Source organism: Hylobates moloch, unplaced genomic scaffold (genome assembly GCF_009828535.3).
Source record: "Hylobates moloch isolate HMO894 unplaced genomic scaffold, HMol_V3 SCAFFOLD_24, whole genome shotgun sequence".
NCBI lineage: Eukaryota > Metazoa > Chordata > Mammalia > Primates > Hylobatidae > Hylobates > Hylobates moloch.
The window spans coordinates 12,106,708-12,123,231 of record NW_026652299.1 but is presented as its reverse complement, the minus strand read 5'-3'; the positions used below and the strand labels follow the sequence as shown (position 1 = coordinate 12,123,231).

General features: G+C 39.4%; 1 pseudogene; it reads left to right on the top strand.

The window, feature by feature from the left end:
- Positions 1-549: 549 nt before the first annotated feature.
- Positions 550-1,328, top strand: LOC116463029 (small ribosomal subunit protein mS40-like; annotated as a pseudogene).
- Positions 1,329-16,524: the final 15,196 nt, after the last annotated feature.

Here is a 16,524-nt window from a genome sequence, read left to right as displayed (position 1 = left end):
ACTGGGGATAAGGGAGCTGTAGGTCTAAGATTATAGAATTAAAAAACAAACCTCTTATAATTTTATTAAGAGTAAATTAACGCCTTAGAAAAATCTTATTTTAACATAGATGACCAATCTTAGAAAGACTGTTATAGGTAATTTCTTTTTAATTGTAGGCAATTAAATCACATACAAAATTTCTTTTATAAATTTGTTTTCCCACAATCTTTATTAGGACTTAGACCATCAACAACATATTTTGACCTTTTGATTTGTTTGTACTACCTCTTTTAAAATAATAAGTCATTTTATTTTAGGACAAAAATTTACTGTATAAGATCTTCTCTCATACAAAATTATGTTCTTCTATTTATAACCTTCCTTACCAAAAATATCTCTCTCTATATGTGTAATCCTTTTACCTTTCTGTCTCTCTAACTTACTGTTTTTAATCTTGTGTTATAAATAACTTTCAAATAATCTCCAAATTATAAAATTATATATATATATATATATATTTTTTTTTTTTTCTCAATAAGAACACAACTTACCTGATCTGGGTTTAAGATGGTGATGCCCATATTAAACACCCTGCTGAGGCAGCTTCCTATCCTTTCTCTCTTCCGAAGTACCAATGGAGTTCAGGTTCCCCTCCATACTCTTTCAGCAAAGCTCCTGAGAAAGAGTATTTGCCCCCAGTTCCCATTTCACTATATAAGAATGAACCCTGGAAATATCTGGAATCAGAAGAATACCAGGAACCATAGGGTTCTCATCCCAGCTGGGTGGACTATTGCCACTACTACAAGGGTGGTATACCCCTGCAGCAGACTCAAAAGACATGTATACATAGGAATAAAGTTGTTGGGAATCCCTGCCCCATCTGCCAAGATCACAAGTTGCATCTTGACTTTAGGAATGTTAAGCTCTTGCAATAGTTTGTCAGTGCCCACACGGGTATTATCTTCCATGCTCCATACACAGGAGTCTGTAAGAAGCAGCACAAGATGTTGATCCATGCCATCCAGAAAGCCAGGGATCATGGTCTCCTCAGTTACCACATCCCCAAGTTGAACCCCAGGACCTTGATTTTAATGCCTCTCATGGAGTTATGAGTACTTCTCTGCCAGTCCCCACCCTGGTCTCAGGTGAATCCTGGTACCTATGGGACAGCTGGAAACAGCCATCAGAGAGAGAACTGTCTCACCTTTGCCAACTCTATCAGGGTTATCGCTAAGAAGAGAGTGGCCCCCACATCTGAGTCAATGCCCAAGATGCTCCCCACAACACGAGTGGAAGCCTCCTTCACTGAAGAGACAGGCCCCTAGAGTGCTCTGGAGTCATAGACTTGGAAGAGAGGCTGGGCCCAGAGGCTCACACCTGTAATAACAGCACCAGTCTGAGGTGGGCAGATTGCTTGAGCCCAGCAGTTCAAGACCAGCCTGGACAACAAGGCAAAACCCTGTCTCTACCAAAAAATACAAAAATTAACATGGTGGCTTGTGCCTGTAGTCCCAACTACTTGGGAGACTGAGGTGGGAGGATGGCTTGAGCCCTGGAGATGAAGGTTATAGTGAGCCAAGATCATGCCACTGCACTCCAGTCTGGGTGACAGAGCAAGACACCCTCAACAACAACAACAACAAAAAAAAGTTTAAGAAAAAAAAAAAAAATACTGGGGAGAGACTCAGAGGGACTAGGAGATAATGCCTAGATTTATATGATGGGATATCACTCAGAAGAGTTGTGTCTTTTATGGCCAAGGCAGAGCCAAGAAAGAAATGAGTGTGCTGATGGGGATAAATCTGAAGCTGAGGGAAGGCAGTACAGACGTGTTAGGAAAACCCCAGCTCCAGTATCTGTCAGACAAATTACACAAGATTATTTTTGACTGGGGTTATAGTCTTACAGCATTTGTGCCAAACCCTGACATCTTAATCAGTAAACTCAGATAAGAATGTTTGCTAATAATTTTCAAGGCTTTTTAATTTCAATTTTAGTAAAAAAAATAAAAGTTTTTATTTATCAAAAATTACTAAATTCATGTAAACAAAGAATATTTGGACTCTTAAAATTTATGAGTATTCATTTACTTAGAAGCCATTTGGTAGCATGCTAGACATACCACATAGCATAGCACAAATGTATACACATAAATACATTTAAGCATGTATACACACACACACACACACACACACACACACTCACACAAGATCCAATGGCTTTTACCTTGAAATTTTAGCCATGAGATGGTAATATAAATTACCCATTTTAGAAAATAATGCTAAATCTAATTTTTTAAACAAAATTGGGACCTATTGACCTGGCTAAACTTTGTTTCCCCGGTACGTAATCCAAGGAAGGCTGTGAATCAAAATTTGGGCAAAGTATTTTCTATGGCAGTTTATTTTAAAAACTCTCTTTTACTTTTTTGTTTTTTCAGTTTCAAATGAGTTTCTAATTTTTCCATTTCAGTTAGACCATAAATAATGAGTCTTATCTCAGCACCAGCAACTTAGTAACACTAGATTCAAAGCAGACAGAAGAGAAAGGAGAGGAAAACAGAGAACTTTAGAAGACTCTACTTAACCCTGAATTTGCAGGTTAACCACTTGAACTCTAGATTTTCCTTATTGTGCCCAAAACCAATATTGACCATTGTACCCAGCTGTCTCTGGTGTCTTCCTGAAGGCCAGCCAGGTGTCCCTGGCACCCTGTCTCAGAGGGTCTCCCCTAGGCACTTCAGCCTCAGAATGGAGATTTCTTCTAATCCCTCAAAAGTGGTCTCTTCACTTCTCAGTCTCTGTATCATCCTCCTCAAATGCTCTGGTTCCTCTCACACTTTAGAGAACTCCCACAGGGGCCTCTGCTGAGGATGGGACCATGGTCTGGTGCAGGGCATCCCTGTGCACAACCCTGATTTTGGGTGAGCATCCCCACTGTGCTCAGCTTAGGGGGCCCTTCCCAGTACAGCTAGATAACCTTTGCCTGCCTGCTTATGATCTTACAACAATGATGCATTACCTTCCCCAGAGCTGATCCCTGCACGGAAAGTCAGGACAAATGCGTGTTCATTACCAACTGATGCTGTCAGGTGCCAGTTGTCGAGTCTCTAGGGTGGTAAGGGAGATTCCCAAGCAGAGAGATTGATCATCTAGCCCAGGACCCCATGCTGGGTCACTAGTTTTTTTACTGACAAAGCCAGTACCCATAAAAACAGAGTCTTTCCCTGTTTGGTGTCATGAAGCCTTGACATAAAACTGAACATGAGCGTCAAACAGTGAAGGCTTTATTCAATGGCCATAGAATTGAGAAGCAGGAACAGAGCTTACAAATCAACTTCTTGACGAGTGAGGGATGAGTGGTTTAAAACATATAATTTTTTTTCTAATAAAGGGGTTGAACATTAAAAGCGAGGGGAGTAATCCCTGTCTTTTTGGGCAAGGGCAGTGAACTTCCCAGAACCAGTAGTACCACCTTCCTTTTGGTCCTTTTATGACTTCTTCCAGTCATTGTCATGGCAATTGCTAACTGTCATGGTGCTGGTGGGAGTCCCATTTAGCAAGGAAATGAGATTATAATGAAGCTTGAGGTCTTTTAAAAGTCATTTGGTCAGCTATCTTGGTTCTAACCAGTCTCAACTGGTCTGATTACAAAAGAAATTTTTTACAGCAGGCATCCTGATTTTTAAGGATAAGCAGAGTTAGGGTGGGGCAGAAATTCAGCTCTATCATGTAGTGGTTACACTGGGTAACAGTAGGTCTCTTAAGGCATCAACTATATGATATGAAGTTAGTCACTTCAGTGTCTTCAGAAAAGTTTCCTTAGTACCAGGTATTTTCTACATTGCTTCTTTCTGCATGAAATTAGTTCTAAAAGTAGTTGTTAATTTCTTTAGCCTATATAAAATTTTTTGCCTAAAATACACACACCCCGAAAAAGAAAAACTATCAATTTTTTTGGTCATTACAGCTTGTTTGTTTTCCAAAATAATCAACCTTCAATAAACCTTCCCAAGTAGAGAGATTGACCGTCTAGCCCTGGGCCCCATGCTGGGTCACTAGTTTTGTTGGCTCATTAAATGCCAGATGTGGTATGAGGCTGCAGGCTTATCAAGGTGAATAAAGTACTAAACATGTATGATCTCAAGAAAGTCTGCAATCCAGAAACGGAAGAAAATAAACAGATTATTTTAATGCAACTTGACATGTGCATTGATAGAGATTTGCCCAGGGTCCGGTTGAAGGTCACCAGAGAGGAATCCTGAAAGACAATGAGGGTTAATCTGTTGAAGGCAAAAGGTGGATATACTGTTTCAGGCAGAAAAAGCTATGTCTACAATGGGTAAGAGGTTAGAAAGAGCACAAAACACACTGGAAATTGCAGGGGATCGATAGGCCTAGGACAGGGAGCCTGAGAGAGACAGGAAGAGGCCAGAGGGAGGTTGGGGCCCTAGGCAGTGAGAAGTATGATCATATTATATTTATAAAATCATTTTTCCGAATCAGCATTCCTTCAGTAGGATAGGGAGTATGCTTGGAAGGAATTGTAAGTTGGAACACAAGAGTCAGAAACTGTAGGAGAATTGGTTTTTTTTTTATTCACAGTTTACAACACATTGAAAACATCACCATTTCAATCTATGTGAATTATCCTTTCCCTAATTTCAGAGGTATCTACTGAGGACTAAGCTCTGACTTTTTTATCTTGCCCAATTTCCTATCTAAGAGGTCCAGGGAGTCATGCCCTACAAACCATAAATTCCCATCAGATGGGTTTTATTTAACCCTATATATTGTGACTTACTTTTCAATCTGACTCTGGCATAACATTATGAGACAAGGAAAAAAATCAAAATATTTAACCCAAAATATATTCCCTTGCCATGCCTTCAAATTGCTCTGCAAAGTCTTGTGGGAAATACCTACATTCTACAGAGAATTCTCTTTCCTCTTTGTTTTCCTTCCTTCCTTTCCGGATCCAGAAGATAATCAGCTAAGGGTTAGGCACCCTTTTAGGTCTGATAAGAAACATTTTACAACCTGCTGTCTCTCTGAAGTCTGCTATCTGAGAGCTTCCTCTGCACAATAAAACTTGGTCTCCACAATCCTTTATCTTAACCTGAACATTTCCTTTCTATTATTATTATTTTTTTTTTCAGATGGAGTCTCACTCTGTTGCCTAGGCTGGAGTGCAGTGGCACGATCTCAGTTTACTGCAACCTCCGCCTCCCGGGTTCAAGTGATTTTCCCACCTCAGCCTGTTTAGTAGCTGGGATTGCAGGTGCCCACCACCATATTTTTGTATTTTTAGTAGAGGTGGGGTTTCACCATGTTGGCCAGGCTGGTCTCGAACTCCTGACCTCAGGTGATCCCCCCGCTAGGCCTCCCGAAGTGCTGGGATTACAGGCGTGAGCCACCATGTCAGGCTGATTTCCATTCTCTTGATCCCAGGTCTTCAGATCAACTCAAGCAATTGTCAACCAGAAAATGTTTAAATTTACCTATAGCCTGGAAGCCCCGGCTTTGAGTTGTCCGCCTTTCTGAACCAAACCAATGTATTTTTAAAATGTATTTGATTGATGTCTCATGCCTTCCTAAAATGTATAAAACCAAGCTGTACCCTGACCACCTTGGGAACATACTTTCAGCACCTCCTGAAGGCTGTGTCACGGGCCATAGTCACTCTTTTTTGGCCCAGAATAAATCTAAATTATTTTACAGAGTTTGACTCTTTTCACCAACACTAAATCATTTTGTGTGTGTGACTATAGATGATACAGAGAATCCAATGAAAGATACAAGTCGTCTTCTTCTATGAAAGTGTATGTATGTATCCATATGAAATTGTGTATAGTTAATTTCAAGGTGTTCATAGTTTTCCTGAAGCTCATTCATAGTTGCTTTAGGGAATTGAATTAGGAATCTTGAATTTAGTACTTATGTATCAATTTGAAATAAGTATGTTTGTCCCCTTCCCCTAAACCCACCAGTACACAACAATAATTTTTGTTTCCAATTCATTCATCTAGTGACCAGAAACATGAAGTACTACATTACTTGGCTTCTGGGCAGGACAAGATGTATATCATCCTGGTTACATAATCCCTTATCTATGAGTGTATAAACTTCCAGGGAGTAGTACCTTTCCTTATGTCTGTTCTAAATCACTCAGATGGTATTATAGCCCTATTTCCTTCTGTTTCATTCTCACTGGAGTTAGAGGCCAAATGTGAACACAGCTTAAAGAGTCATTTTGCAGGAGTAAGTGTAGGTGCTTGAAGCAGGGGCCCCATCATTTATAGTTACAAGATGTCACAATAACTTTATTAAGGGGATAGATGTTTATCCATGTTCTTAGTGAAGCTCAATTAAAAAACTACACCTACCCTTTGGATATTTCCCTCTACTGAGCCCTTGAAATAGCTGTCTTTGGCTCTAGGGTACAGTGGAAATCTTTTGTTATGAAGTGAGAAAAGTGAAGGGTTTTATTTTTTCATTTATTTCTGCTCTGCCACTTCTATATGCCTTCCAGTGTAAGCTTAATTCACACAGCAGGTGCATACTCATTTGATTGAATGACTATTTTTTAAACAAAGCCTGACACATAATTATAAAGCCTCTAGTTAACATAAAAATTAATATATATTTTCTATACCTTTCAAGTTGGAAAAATACAAATTCCATGCCAAATATTTTAATCACCTAAATGTGGATCTACAGTGATAAAAATGAAAGCCACTTAAGAAGTGTCCTGATCTGCACACAACCTTATATATTCCTCAGTGAAAGGCAGGCTGAAAAGGTTTGTGATACACAGGAGGTAGGCATTTTTTGACAGTCATATCTGTCTGTCTGCACACCTGAGAGGTTATGGAGAAATAGTTCATTGTGAGCTTCGATTAACAGAAAATGTCCAGTGGTTGAAATCCCAGTAAAAATTATATATACATATACAGTTTGAGCCAAGTGTTTGATTATAAGAAAAATTGTCCATTAAGAGTATTTGGTGGCTGGGGATGGTGGCTTTATGCCTATAATCCCAGCACTTTGGGAGGCCAAGGTAGGGGGATCACCTGAGGTCAAGAGTTCGAGATCAGCCTGGCCAACATGGCAAAACCCCATGTCTACTAAAAATATAAAAATTAGCCAGGCGTGGTGGTGGGCACCTGTAATCTCAGTTACTTGGGAGGCCGAGGCTAGAGAATCGCTTGAACTCAGGAGGTGGAGGTTGCAGTGAGCTGAGATCACGCCATTGCACTCCAGCCTGGGTGACAAGAGTGAAACTCTGTCTCAAAAAAAAAAAAAAAAAAAAGAATATTTAGTGAGTGACACTGGTGTCAATAAAACAAAAATCGTTGGTGATTGTAAGGTTCCTTGAAAGCCTTCTTATCTCAAACTATTTTCATCACGATTCTTATCTTCCATGTACTATAAACATTCCTTTCAGTTAGAAGGAATCTTCACAAAATACTGGAGAATTGTAACATGTAAACCTAGTTGTTAACCACATTGAGAAGGATTTATTAGATTTATCAATTTCAATTATCAATTTATCAATTTTGTATGTCTTGTTTTTTTTCCCCTAGGGCCTTGTCTAAATTCTGAGTGATGAAGACTTTATGGTGCCAAAACATTCATTTGATGAGAAGTCAGTTGGGGGTCAGTTTATTGATTGGTTAAAATGCCCCTTTATTCATCCATGTTCAACCACTTTTTAATGAGTTGTGTGACATGTTTTAGGGCACAGGAGTTACTCCACAGCTTTCATGCCATTCTAGGGCACAGATATCTTTGTGAAGTTATCTTTGGTCCTATTGACTGCATTTCATTGCATGGCCAGTTTCTCTTGAGAATAGTGTAGCCTCTTCTTGGCTATAATTGGTAAATGAGGCAAAATTTCCCACTGATATTGAAAGCTTCTGTTCTAATTTGGAATGTGTTTTCCCCCCATAGCCCACAGGGCCTTGATCTACTCTTCTACTGTACATGATTTAAAAAAAAAAAAAAAAAAAAAAAACAGGAAAAAAGGAAACCACTGTTTTCAAGCATTGGACAGCAGAACAGGCAGGACTGTTCTCTCTAAGAGAAGGGAAACAAACTCAGGCCACACAATCACCCCAAATGTTAAACTGTTATTCCTGATTTAAAATGAACTGGTTAGCTTTTTAACCTTCAGTTTCTTTACTTGTGAAATAGGGATAATATTAGTGCCTACCTCATCAGATTGCTATAAGAAATTAATGAGAAAATTAAGTTTGGTGCCTAGCACAAAATAAAAGTTTAATAGATGTATCTGTTATTATCATTATTACTCTTTTAAATTATATATTATGTACATAATATGTGATATATATTTATAATATATGTCCAAAGATGAAATATAACAAATTTAGCTTTAGATCAAATGGCTTTCATTCACAATTCATGCATCAGGGCAGCCTCCATTCTACAAAATAGAATTAGCTTCTATTTGGCAATGGCAGAACAGTAAGGCAGAGTGGACTTCCTTATTATGCTGATGTAGGTAGACTGGAATATCCTATTTTCAGGATAAAAAAACTAGTTTGTTTTAGAATCTATCTGCTTTCTTAAAGTCTCAGTTTAATTATGCGGCATGTGGCAAGAGTGATTCCGTTTTGGTTTGGTCTGGTCTGCTGGGGCCTAGTGCAGGTGATCGGTCCAGAACAGTGACCTTCCATAATTTTTGTTTGATATATATGTATTATAATAGTAATTATAATTACTTATTATTTTTACAAGTATCTGTTCAGTGTATCTGTATCATAGTAGTTATCCAGAAATAGTTTCTTTATATGGTAAGAGTTCCCATTCCATTTACTCTTACATAATTCAATCTCACATTTGTACTATGGAATATTTTTTGGTGAGCAAAGTTAGGGAAGTTTCTCAGGGGTAAACCAGTTGGGTTAAAATATTTAAATTCCAACATCATCTAAATATGTTGGTTATCTTAAGCTTATAATAATGATAAAGTTAAATTATAAAATCATAAAGGTTGGAATAACTTTGAACCATTTTTTAGTCTATTGCTTTATCTTTGTGCAGAACATCATGTGTCTACAAAACTTTTAAAACTTACAGATAACATGAGGAAGTAGAGTGCTACCACTTCTTTCATTATCTTTATAATTTTACTTTCGCTCAACCTCTTGGACTTCCACCGGTGCTTCCGTTTTACCATTTTCCTTACTCCTAAATTCTTGGATACTCTCACCCAAGGTATTACTACAGAAACTGAATAAAATTCAAAAAACCTTATTTGCTTTCACTAAAATGAGACATCCTTGCTATCAGTGCACTTATTTGGTAGTTGCTGTACTGTTTTAAGAACCATTTATCCTATTAAACAGAAAATATAACATGCAACATTCATGTCTTTGGGGAGGATGAATTACTTAGAAACACACAGTAGGCTTTCTAAAACTGCTTATTAACTGTGTAATTAAATACTAACTCTCATATATATAAATATATAAAAATAAATGTATATATACATATATTATATATATAATATACATATATAGTATATATACTTATATATATATATTTTTCTTCGTCTTTTTAGAGAGTCTCACTCTGTCACCCAGGCTGAAGTGCAATGGCACAAACTTGGCTCACTGCAACCTCCACCTCCTGGGTTCAAACAATTCTCCTGCCTCAGCTTCCAGAGTAGCTGGGATTACAGGCGCCTGCCACCATGCCCAGCTAATTTTTTTGTATTTCTGGTAGAGATAGGGTTTCACCATGTAGCCAGGCTAATCTCGAACTCCTGACCTCAGGTGATCCTCCTGCCTCAGCCTCCCAAAGTGCTGGGATTACAGGCGTGAGCCACTGCACCCGGCCCAATAATTTTTAAGTTTTGACTTGCTCACTTTAGTTGCAGTAGCTTTAAATAAAATATTGAATTGGTGTTTTCAGACCAAAGTAGCTTGGATTAGATAACTGTAGCTCATCAATCAACTTTCTGTAGTTATTTAGTATAACATAAGGAGAAAGCACTGCATTGAGAGTGAGGAAACCTTGGTTTTACTCTTGATTCTGCCACTAAAGAATTGTGGAACTTCATATATCACTTAATTACCATAAATTTGAGTTTATTTATTCATCCATTGAAGAACTGACCTCTAAGACTAGTGCCTGTTTCATCTTCTGTGATGCATGATTCTAAGTTGTACAGCATTTCCTACGTGAGCTGGTTAGATGTAAAAGTTCTACTTTTTTTTTTTTTTTTTTTTTTAACACACATTTGCCAGTCACTGGTGGGTGCTAAGTCTGAAAGGCCATTTATCACATATTACTGGTTTATTATAGTTACTTCTGTACATCTGTTTAAAGTGCCTACAATAAGCATTTTATAGCACTTCAACAGTGTGTTGAACATTCTGAAAAAATAAGAAGCCTTGTTTGCCAAAAGCACATTTGAGGAACTTATTGAGATAATGAAGATTATTTGTTAACCAGGGAGGAACTGTTAATTAACTCTGTAGATTAGCTGAATCTCAGCTCCATCTCATGAAGATAACTTATCACAGAAAGATGCCATCATCTAAAGTGGTGATAGTTGGGGGTCAAGGGAAAAAAGTTGATTAACTCCAAATATTTCTTCCTCTGACTCTCAAGTGTGGCTCAGTTAGAATGTCATTGCATTTGGTTTAAAAGGCTTTTGCAAAATTTTGAGGTAATCAATATTTACATGGAAAAAGATAACCTCCCTTTTATATCATTAAAAATGGTAATAGCAAATATAATTTTTTAAATGTTCAAAATACTAATCAAAATTTAGATCTTCTTTATTCTACCACAGCAGTCTATTAGGCAGATTTCAGACCAGGAACAGAACAAAAATTAGAGCTTTATCTCTGTCTACTGCTTTGCGCTTCCAGGCCATGTTTGGTTTTTTCTTTATTATATTTCACCTGCCTCTGTGCTATCTTCAGAGCAAAAACTTCAAGTAGAATTGAACTTCCCATGCCATCTGAGAAATATGAACTCACTCTGCCATACAGACATAAAGGCTACACAAATACTGTGTGCCAGACTAATTTTTTATAAAATGACTTCCATGCCTTGGTTATCTAATGCTAGCTCTAGCACTCTCTGCTTCTTGACCTTCTCAAAGCTGCCGCCTGGACAAGGGGAAAGTGAGAGTTCCTGTGCAAGGGAAGCCATGGTTGGTTGCTCCCGCAGTGGTACACCAAAGTAGCCCAGTGCTGGTCCTTGATTCCTCTTTGCTCCTGGTAACCACAAATACATCCTGGCATTGTTACCAGTGGCAAATGTCTGAGTCACAGAGCACCAAATATGTTACTGGTGGAAAGTGTCCGAGTTACTAGCTGCAAATCCATATGCATCTGCAGCAACCTCAATTCTTGCCTCCTCAGAAAAAGGAATTCAACTGAAGGGCACAAGGCAGAAAAGAAGAGAAAGGCAAGTTTCAGAGCAGGACTATAAGTTTATTTAGAAAGGCTTCAGAGCAGGAAAGAAAGGAAAGTATGCTTGGTAGAGACCCAAACAAGGTCAAGTGCAACCTTTTTTTTTTTTTTTTTTTTTTTGAGACGGAGTCTCACACTGTCGCTCAGGCTGGAATGCAGTGGCACGATCTCGGCTCGTTGCAAGCTCCGCCTCCCAGGTTCATGCCATTCTCCTGCCTCAGCCTCCTGAGTAGCTGGGACTACAGGCACCCGCCACCACGCCCGGCAAATTTTTTTTTTTTTGTATTTTTAGTAGAGATGGGGTTTCACCGTGTTAGCCAGGATGGTCTCGAACCTTGATCCTAGGGCTTTATCAGCTGGCCCCTTTCCCATGATTCTTCTCTTAGGGTGGGCTGCCCACATGTGCAGTGCCCTCCTTACGCCTGGGAGGTGAGCATGCACAGTGTGTTTATGAAGTTGTATGAATGCCCACCTGAGGCTTTCTTCCCTCTACTGGTGGTGTGCTCCAGGGAGGTCATACTCTATGGTGTCTCCCTCTGTCACCCAGGCTGGAGTGCAGTGATGCGATCTTGGTTCACTGCAACCTCTGCCTCCCAGGTTCAAGTGATTCTCCTGCCTCAGCCTCCCAAGCAGCTGGGACTGCAGGTGCCTACCACAATGCCTGGTAAATTTTTATATTTTGGGGAGAGACAGGATTTCACCATGTTGGCCAGGCTGGCCTCAAACTCCTGACCTCAAGTTATCCACCTGCCTTGCCTTCCCAAAGAACTGGGATTACAGGTGTGAGCCACCACGCTGGACCCTGAATTTTTATTGGAAGCCCATTTTGCTTCTCCTTGGTATCTGCATTCAGTTAACACTCTAATGCAACAGCTGTGGAACATCAGGAGATTGTCTTTCCCTGGCTTTTTCTGCTGAATTATCATTTTTAGAGAGGCAGCGCGATAATTGTTGAACCATCACTGATGATCACCTGACATTACTGGTGGGTGTGGGAAAAGCCCTCTCCTGCCCCGTTCATGCCCGTCTAACTACCCGAAGCAGCATAGCCCATTCTTGATGCTGAGTCTGCCTTTTTTGCATCAATAATATGCTTCAGGTAATTTTAGTAGTTATTTCCTTTTTTAATTGTTTCAACTATTTTCAACATTCAAAAATTTCTCAAAACTTGTGAGTCAATGACTTTCTTCCGTGTGTGCGTATATGTGTGTTTCTTTTACTATGACTCTAGATTTTTGCATTTGTGTTTTCTGAGCACAATTTGAGAGAAAGATAAACATGCTTCTTCAAAAGTGTAAAGATACATCTTCAAAAGAATGATTCTCTTTTACTACTTCTCCATCAGCCTTCATTAATAACCTTAATCAACCTGTTTTCTTCTGAGTGAGCAAACTTTCAATAATTGATTTTTTTTTTCTTTTTTGAGATAGTCTCACTCTGTCATCCAGGCTGGAGTGCAGTGGCACAATCTTGGCTCACTGCAGCCTCTACCTCCTGGGCTCAAGTGATTCTCCCACCTCAGCCTCCCAGGTAGCTGGGACTACAGGCACATACCACTATGCCCAGCTAATTTTTTGTATTTTCATCATGTAGAGACAGGGTTTCCCTGTGTTTTCCAGGCTGGTCTCTAACTCCTGGGCTCAAGTGATCCTCCCACCTCAGCCTCTCAAAGTGCTTGGACTACAGGCATGAACCACTATACTTGTATTATTGTTTATCACTTACGTGTTTATTTGCATAATTCAATTGATATATTTTCCTTTTTGTTAATATTGCATAACTTGGATTCGTATAGAATGTACCATAATTTTCGTAATATAATTAATAGAAGTATACTTTTTAATTTAATATTTAATATTTTAAATCCTAAGTCATGTTTTTAAAAGCCAGTTAAATTCCCTATGTGGTCAGTCATGGTGGCTCATTCCTGTAATCTCAGCACTTTGGGAGTCTGAGGTGGGAGGATTGCTTGAGACCAGGAGTTCCAGACCAGCCTAAGCAATAACAAGATCTTGTCTCTACAATTAAAAAAAAAAGACACTGGAAAATACTCCCCACCCCCCAAGATACATGAAGACAGGAGGGACCCATGAAGGAGAACAATTGTTTTTCTTCCCCTTCCTGTTATCCCATTATCTGTTGCAGAAAAGAAGACCAAGAAGGTAGCCATACCTGAACAGACTCTTTCACAAGATCATTCTAATTCCAAAAACTATTTACAAGTAAATATCAGTTCCCTAATCCATTTGCTTTTGTTAGTAATCATTTATTGCCCCTCAACAGAATTCTTCTCTCACCTCCCATTACCCATTTTCCAGGATGCAAGCCCTCAAGCCCTCATTCTTTTCTGTAACCTCCAGATGATATGTAAGATTCTGAACCCTATTTGGGAGTGGGTAATCATTCTGTGGTACTCCTCTGAGTATATGTTAATACATTTGTATGCCTTTTCTCTTATTAATCTGCCTTTTTTGAGTTGATTTTTTCAAGGAAGGCTCTTAAAAGATTTATGTAGTCTGTCAGTCACAGTTAGGCTGATAAGAATTTGCAACTATATACAAAACTGATTCATACCTGAACAGTAGTAAGCTCTAACATTTGCAATTACTTCCTTTCCTGGATAAAAATAATTTTGCATTACTATTGAACGAGAATCAGATGTGTTGCTCTCAGTCAAGATACATTTTTCAAATATCAGTTTTCTACAAGTTAATCTCTATACTAATCAATAGTAAAAGGCAGTCTAATAAAGGGAGCCATCCCTAGAAAATTAGAGAATCCTCAGTCAGGTTTTGTGCCATAGTCGTGCTCAGCACTACACTGAAAGAACACCTAGTAATTTCTTTACCTATTTCCATGTCTTGGATATTTCTTCTTAAAAGTGTCGGCCAGGCACGGTGGCTCATGCCTGTAATTCTCCAGTTTGGGAGGCTAAGGCTGGTGGATCACATGAGGTAAGGAGTTCAAGACTAGCCTGGCTGACATGGCAAAACCCTGTCTCTACTAAAAATACAAAAATTAGCCGGGAATGTTGGCACGCACCTGTAATCCCAGCTACTTGGGAGGCTGAGGCAGGAAAATCACTTGAACCCAGGAAGCGGAGGTTGCAGTGAGCCAAGATCACACTATTGCACCCCAGCCTGGGTGACAGAGCAAAACTCCGTCTCAAAAAAAAAAAAAAAAAAAAAGTGTCTATACATGTGTCGGCAAAGAAGCAAGACAGTGTTAGAATTATTACACTCAAGAAACAAAGGAAGGGAGAAAGAGTTACGATTCAAGTTTCGACACCCAAAATAGTGTGTTTGAGATTGTAGAAAGAAAAGAAAATGTCGAAAGCCAGCAAGGTTCTTTTAAGAGAGCAAAATAACTTTGCTAAAATTATTTTATCTATCCATTTAATATATCAAGAGAAGTTCTGGAAAACTTGATTGTTGAGTTTCATCCAAAGAAAATTAAAAAAAAAAAAAAAATAGAGAAATATCCACATCCCCTACAGGCCCGGTAGGTTAATGGGATGACTGGAGCCAGTGCTGAGGAGTCAGGAAACCATGAATATGGCCAGATCTCATTCCTTTGGACTGAACTCCTCAAGTGGGGTATGAATTTCTTTCATTTTGGGGAGTTCCAAGAGCTCAGGAGCTTCTGCCCAAGTTTTCTTCATGTGTCATGGCAGATCCAGTATGACAGAATGCTCAAACTTCCCGAAAGACAACCATCTAGAAAACAAGTGAGAACACAGCATATTTGGGCAAAGGGAGGAGCTAGACCTTTTAATTCAGTGCTGCCTTGCAATTTTTGTGGGCAGTGATAGAATATAGAAGTTCTCACACACCCTTGCAAGGCATCACTATGGTACAGGCAAGGATTTCTATAGTTGTATCTAGGCTCAAAGCTGATGGGACTCATGCCCACATCTCAGCAGGCTCCACAAATAGGGAGAGCCTAGGTATGGCCAGTTTATCAAGGAGGGCTGCCAGTACCCTGGCCAAACTGACAAAGGACAGACTGTTGTCCAGCCATAGATTACAGCAAAAGCCATCAGCAGATGGCATCTAGGGTGGGAGGCCATAACCACTCACTCAGCAGCAGCCAATACTTCAGAGGGAAGGCCAGGTCAGCTGGGCTTCAGAGAAACACGAGGATAGAGCTGGAACCTGAGGAGGGGAGGGATGAAGGGAGGGAGGACACTACTGGGATCAGAGATATCACTCTTTCCCAAAGCCTCAAGCCTTTGAGGCCACTAAACCCTTCCTTCATACATCTAGATTTCACCCAGGAGATAAGCAGGAGACCAAAGAAAAACTCCAAATTTTATCCAAAATTTTCTGAACATCTACCTTAAATGACTTTAAATATGAATAGACAAATTTTACCGAATTAGAGGGCCTTTTCCCCCTCCCCTCTTCTAACTCAGAAGGGTTGAAGCAGATGATGAAACCAGATACCTAAGGGAATTAGTCAGCATTTCTTTATGTGAGTAGTTGTACTTGAGTAAACATGCAATCCTGTTTACCAATCTATTCTGTTTTACTCAGTTACTTGAACTCTTTTTTCTCTTTAAAAACAGCAAAAGGAATGAAAGAAGGAAGGAAGAAAAGGGAGGGAGAGAGGGAAGGAGAGAGGGAGGAAGGAAGGAAAGGAAACGAAGAAAGAAATGAAGGAAAGAAAAATAAGAAAGAAGGGAGGAGAGGAAGGAAAGAAATAAGGAAAGAAAGAAAGAAAAACGCAGAGAGGGAAAGAAGAAAAAGTCTGGGGCATGTTTATTTAGCTGGAGCTGTGTATGTGTGGTGGGGCACTCTATTTGTTTGCAAATGTTTGCATATATATCCTGCTCATTCAAACTAAGTAATATACGCATCCTCTTCACAATAGACTGTAGTATAAGTTTGGAATCACATTAGAGTTCCCTGTGAAGTTAGAGAAGTAGAAGGGGATGACACTGTACTTTAGGCTTCTTGTCTGGGATTCCTAAAGGAGGCATATGTGCGTAAGCGCAGAATGACTGTGAGGGAGCAGTAGGCAGAACCCAGACTCACTGGCAGAGCTGGAGACTGCCTTCAAAAAGCCCACAGCTTTTGAGGCCTCAA